Source organism: Platalea leucorodia (genome assembly GCF_965183815.1).
Source record: "Platalea leucorodia genome assembly, chromosome: 4".
Classification (NCBI taxonomy): domain Eukaryota; kingdom Metazoa; phylum Chordata; class Aves; order Pelecaniformes; family Threskiornithidae; genus Platalea; species Platalea leucorodia.
In genome coordinates, this window is record NC_138826.1 from 126344243 (window position 1) to 126350920 (window position 6678).

The following is a 6678-nucleotide window of genomic DNA, read 5'->3' on the forward strand; positions in this document are numbered from 1 at the left end:
ACATCTCCCATTTGGCAAAACGAGTGTAAAGCGTTCTGCAGCTCTCGGTGGGAAAGAAGTTTCTAAGTCCATTGAGTAGTTATATGAAATGGCATGTGAGATGCTTAGCCATACTGTTTATTTTGCAGCACTGCCAATTGTTTTTCACAATTTACAAATGTAACACGAGAGAGAGAGTTCTCTGAACTGGAGATGTCTAGGACGGCAAAAATACTAAAGACAAAGTATGGGAAAGAAAAAACAGATTCTTGAAGCAACGCTGCGACATTCGTGACATTTTTTAGATTGTTTTCTTCTCATGCATTTCACAATTCTGGAGAAAAAGACACTGAATTAATTAATCCCTCACGCCAGTCTATTTGCCTTTTTTAATTGGAAAACAACTATCTTAATTTATTCTCTGGGAATTCTTTAGGAAAAAGTAATAATGTCAGAAGTTGGCCCTGTTCACATTTGAGTAGTTGAGTGGGACATTCCAGAAATGGCCACTCTGCTCTTTGTGTCTTGCCCAAAATTACTGTCTGTACTATTAAACCTGGCTCAAACTTGGCTGCACCTCAGTGGCTCATGAAAGAACAATGGTTAAGTATAAATACCTGCACATTACCATACAAGGGTCTTTATAATCACCTCGATTGCGAAAAATCCCGTGTAAAGGTAAGGAGACAGCCTTATAAGCAGAAGTCAGGTGTCGTGGTTTAACATCAGGAAACTGTGATGAAATTAAAATCTCTTTCATGACCGCATTACTAAAATACCAAGAAGAGTTCAACTTTGGAAAGAAAGTTGCTTATAAATGGAATCATGACCTAATGTTTTATTACCTCAGTGTGCTCTATCACCTAAGGCGGCTGCAGAGATCAGGTGCTGCCATATTTAGTAGGATGCAGGCCTTGATTACCATGTTTGCTAATGGATTGCCTTGTTTTCATTTTATCCCGGAAGGTGGCAAGCATCAAAAGATTTTCCTTACGGCAAGAGAAAGAGCATGCCAACATTCATTTAAGGCTCTACAGAGGGCCCTGGCCAGGCTGAATCGTTGGGCCCTGGCCAAGTGGGTGAGGGTCAGCAAGGCTCAGGGCCGGGTCCTGCCCTGGGGGCACAACAACCCCAGGCACCGCTGCAGGCGTGGGGAGGAGCGGCTGGGAGCTGCCCGGCGGGAAAGGGCCTGGGGGTGGTGGTTGACAGCCGCTGAACATGAGCCAGCAGTGTGCCCAGGTGGCCAAGAGGGCCAGTGGCACCCTGGCTTGTGTCAGGAACGGTGTGGCCAGCAGGAGCAGGGCAGGGATCGTCCCCCTGTGCTGGGCACTGGTGAGGCCGCCCCTCGAATGCTGTGCTCAGCGCTGGGCCCCGCACCCCAAGGCGGCCATGGAGGGGCTGGAGCGTGGCCAGAGCAGGGCAGCGAGGCTGGGGCAGGGGCTGGAGCACAAGGCTGGGGAGGAGCGGCTGGGGGAGCTGGGGGGGCTCAGCCTGGAGAAGAGGAGGCTGAGGGGAGCCCTCATCGCTCTCTGCCACGGCCTGAAAGGAGGCTGGAGCCGGGGGGGTCGGTCTCTGCTCCCCAGGAACAAGCGATGGGACGAGAGGGAACGGCCTCAAGCTGCGCCAGGGCAGGTTTGGGTTGGGTATTGGGAAAAACTTCTTCCCCCAAAGGGCTGTCAGGGCCTGGCCCAGGCTGCCCAGGGCAGGGGCTGAGTCCCCATCCCTGGAGGGATTTAAAAGACGTGTGGATGTGGTGCTTAGGGACATGGTTTAGTGGTGGCCTTGGCAGTGCTGGGTTAGCGGTTGGACTTGATGATCTTAAGGGTCTTTTCCAACCTAAACAATTCTATGATTGTATGATTCCCAACCTGGTAAGCGCAGGCAGCGCTGTTTCCTCTGCTAGCAAACATGCTGGCTACACCGCTGGATTAACATCCCAGCTCTGCGAAGCTGTTAACTGCTGTTTCATTTGGAAATGTCTTAAATGTCGCTGTTGATACTAATTCGTCACCTTTTAGGACACAGCACTCAATGCGGGGGCAATTTGTCCAGTCCCAGGCAGCACAGGACTGACACATACCAAGAACTGAACTTTCATTTTACAGATCTTTTCTGTGGATGAAAGACTGCGTGTTTCAGGGCATGGTCCTTCCCCAGTGTGACTGAACGAGGGGTGGGTTATATTTTCACATTACTCCTTCTCATTAGAGTTGCTGTTTCCATCAAGTCTGCATAAGAAGAAAAACACCACTAAAATCTGAAAAAAAAATGCCCTGGGATTAGATCCTTCAAAAGCAAATGGACTGGCAGAGCAGTCCTTGGGGCATATTTTCTCTAGCTCAGGTGACACCTATACGGACATCTGGAGGCCCTAGGATCAAACCTCACTCATATTCCATCCGTGGGAGGTCATTTCACCAACATAATGGAGGGTGTAATGAATGCTCCTTCAAGATAAAATATTACTTACTCCAGCAGGCAGGCTGGAGCAGATCCAGTACCTCAGCAGTACCTCTGAAGAACAGCTGCCACAGATAAATTTAAGCTGCTTCAAACATGATCTAGACAGCTCCACAAGAGAGACACTGATGCCTACTGAACACAACAGTCCAGCTATGGAAATCACTAAACCTGGTGACCGCTGGAGAGCTGGAGTGAGGATGATTCTTCTTACATTTTGTGTGTTTCTGCCGGAGACAAGGGTCTCTCCCCTCGGCAAAAAGTGGGCCCAGGAAACTCAAGGTTGGTGCAGGAGGGCAGTTCTCCTACTTTTGTAATTGTGAAATGGATATATGGAGCTAGTTCTTCTAATTCAGCCCTCCCTTTTGTCCTGGTACAGAAGAGAGACTTTATACCATCCAACAGCAACGCATTTCACAAACATCTCAATAGCTGCAGAAGATGAATGGCGGTTATGGTCAGATCTTCACTTCAATCAAGATAAGACAACACTGATCATAACAAACAATCCCCTCCCTGAATTGTAACCACATGGCGTTTTACACCAAAAAGCAACTTGGAATGATAAAATACTCCCCAGCTAATCAATACACAAGGAATGAGCTTAATTTTTAAACTATCAAGAAGGTGTGTTGAGGGCTGGAGAGTCACAGCTCTAAGGCAGGCAGTAACATTCAGCACATTGGGATATTGATTTTGAACTTTGGGCTGATGACTGTGTGGTTTTGAGTGCAGCAGGTCACGTCAATGGTTTAACGGAAGTCGTATCCACTGGGTCCACTTCCCACAATCAACGAGCCGACCCCTTAGCCCTGCTACACAGCGGAGTCAACTAGAGGATGTAGTCAGGAGCGGGAAGAGGATGTGGGTTTCAGGGCGCTCCACACTGAAACTGTATTAAACCTAAGAAGAAACCATACCCACGGACTGTGGTTTCAGTTCTGGCTGGCTGTAGGGTCAAAGTCTGAGAGACATCAGTTGTGCTGCCAGGACAAGCCGCTCCTGCCTCATTTTTGCTGCTTGCTTTCACCTTTCCGTCATCGCCTTGGCTGGGGAGCTCAGCTGCGTTTTACCAGCCATATGCAGATAACGTGGAAAAAAACACATCCAGGGTAAAAAAATAAAAGAACAAAACTGGTCCTGTTACTTCAGGGGTTATGGTCACAACAGAGCCTAATGCCTCCATCCCCTGCAGGACCGGCAGCACATCGTGCTATCATGTTCTTCCATTTCTTGACTGCAAAATGGAGATAACGAGTCTAAACGGACCTGGGTATCACTGCTCAGAGCAGTGCTGAGCCTGCGGTTTCACTCACGTCTTGTGGGTCTGCTGGCTTGTTTGCATAAAGTCCCTCAGGCAGGCAGAGTGACAAAAGCATGTGATGTGGTCACTGGAAGGGGACAGCATGCCGTGGCTAGCTGGGGCTTGCAAACACATTTCAGGCGGACTGAGTGGTCTGGGGGCAGAGAATCAGCCCTGTGAGCGAACGCTGTACCAGGAGAGCACTGGGGGCTGCAGTGAAACGTGGGCAGGATTTGGCAAAAGCTGTCCTCAGTCTCTCATGTCTAAGTGAAGGAGCCATCTAGTGTAGCTACAGCCACCTCAGACTTCAGGCTTTCATTTTAAACTAGATTATAGAGGAAGCTTAGAGGTCTGGGAAGAGGCATCGTGTGGCTGTGTCCCCATCTCCAAACGGGACACTCTGTCCATGTGCAATGTCTCCCTCTCTCTCCTACTGCTCAATACAGAAGAAATCTGGGTGACCAGCTCAGACTAGATGCCTAAGTTTTAGACAAATGAAGTTAAGTGAGATGACTTCCAGCCTAGGTGTTGTGAAGTTACACAAAAAGACCTCAGTTTTTCTTTAAAACCAAGCTTTGTTCTCTGTACCAGCAAAGAGAAACTACAGAATTCAAACAGCAAATCAGAAAACAACAAAGAGCAACTAAAAACGTGTTATTTACTTACATATGTCAGCTGGCTTCACATAACAGTTTTGGAAAACACACTTGCACGCATTAGGATGGCTGCATTATTGCCTTCCCTACAGCTTAGCCTCTTTGGCCTCCACTGCTTCCCTCCTTTAGCAGTTACTCCATTTACTTTTACTTTCTCTCAGAAACACCCTGCTCACCTGCACTTCCTCATTCCTGATACAGAACAAAGCCACGTCAGCTTGATAAATCTATTTTTAAATTGATTAAGCTAAACTTTTATGGACACGTGGGCCAGCGCTTCCTAGATGATGAGACACAAGCACATCACAGGTGAGGTAAAGCATGACATGACGTCTTGAATACTTTACTGGGACAATCAATTCTACGCTCGCTGCTTTTTCTTTCTCCTTTTCTTCCATCCTCTGTTTGCTTCAGTGTTGCTGCCTCCTCTCAGCCTCTTCCCCTAACTTATATCAAACTAATTTAGCATCCAAACCTTAATGTTGCAATTATCAGAGCCCCCCTATCCCACCTGGTCTTCAATACAGCTCTTCCCTTTACACGGGGCTCTCCACTTCTTCCCTTTGTAAATGCCAACGTCCATCCTCGGTAGTGCTTCATCTTCAATCCCAAGACCTGATCCATTCCCTTGGTATTTCTGACAAGAGCTGGGCTTCTCATTTTATAACAAGAGGAGCAGGTGGACCCCTAGCCAAAGAAATAATCTCTGAAAGCAATCGAAAGCAGAAAAGCCTCTGTTGAAAATCAGGATCTGTAGGAGTGTTGAGCAAAGGGACATGACGGCTCCTTCCATCTGAATGCAGAAATGTAACGAGGCTGTCCTCGGGGTATCAGACAGAGCACGAAGAAAAGAAAAACCTTATTGATTAGATCGTTTTAAAGGAAAGCATCTCTTCACCTCCACGTCTGAGGGAAGAGGAGCAGTGAGCAGGCCCTAGGGATGGCCCTTTCCTCTTGTCAGGAGAAAAAACAGAAAAATCCAGCTGCTCAAAACATGCAAGCAGGTGCCGGACAGTGCCATATACTGCCAGCAGCCAAGATCAGTCCGTCCAAGGCTTCAGCTGCAGCCACAGGGATTTTGGAGGGAGAGGAAAACATTTGGCTCACAAATGGTTCTAATCTGAGATGCAGCAGAAATTCCCCACTCCAGTTACCTGCATGGCAGCAAGGACCTGGGCCTCGGGGTTTGTTCATTCCCCTCATCTCAGAGCTTGAAATACTCCAAAAAGTACCTGTGATAATACTCACTGATAAGACCTGCAGAGCGCTCTGTATCTCCATCTCTCACCCCATCAATCCTCCACCTGCAAAGCAACACAGTAAGCGTGAGAAGGGGCAGAATAAAGCCAGGGGAGCCCTCAGCCACTTCACGTGGCGGGTGCTTGAGGTAGGCAGGAGCCAGTTTTGCAGCTGGCCCCGAAATGTGCCCAAATAACACGCTCGAGACTGCCCTGACATGAAACTCAGCCATGCTGGGGCCACCTCGCTGAGGAACTGCCTGTGCTTTCTTACAGGCCTGGCACCAGCCCAGCCATGGGGTGAAATGGCGACCTGCCCACCAGAGCCCTCCTCCCTCCTTGCCCTTCTCCAGACCCACCGCCAGCGAAGGCTTCCAGCACGGATGGTGGCTGCTGAGTGGCTCAGCAGCACCCACCACCCAATAAACCCCTCCGGTGCCTCACGGGTCGGCCATTGCTGTGGGGAATGGTGCCACATCGGGGGATCCACATCATCTCGGGGGATTTTCGGGGGTCCCATCACCCCGAAGGAGGCTGTTCGCCCCACCATCTTTCAGAAAGACCTGGTTGAGGTGTTAATCACTCATGACAGCTCCTTTTTAGCTTTATTATTTTTAGACGGGGCAGGGAGGAGGGAAGCAGTGGCCTCCTCAGGGCGCAGCAGCGAGGCAACTGCTATGGCTGCCGAAATACCTCAGCGTTTGGGCAAAGGCGCCTCGCCTCCCCCTTCTGAGGGGAGCTGGTGGCACATTTCAGTGTTTAGTTTTTTGCCAAGGGGCTCAGATGGTTGGTTTGTCTGTCTGTCTGTCTGTCTGTCAGTCAGTCAGTCAGTCAGTCGAGGCTAAGCACTCCCTCACAAAATGGCGGTGCGGCTCCTTTAAGACACGCCTTCACCCCGGCCTGGCTCAGCCCCGCCCCCTCAGCAGCAGGAGAGGGGGCGTGGCTTGGAGAGACGGAAGGCGCCCAGCGGTCCGTAGCGCTTAGGGGGTTGAGTGACAGTGCTGAGGCCCAATCAGATGGCAGAGGGTGAGGTGGGGAGGCG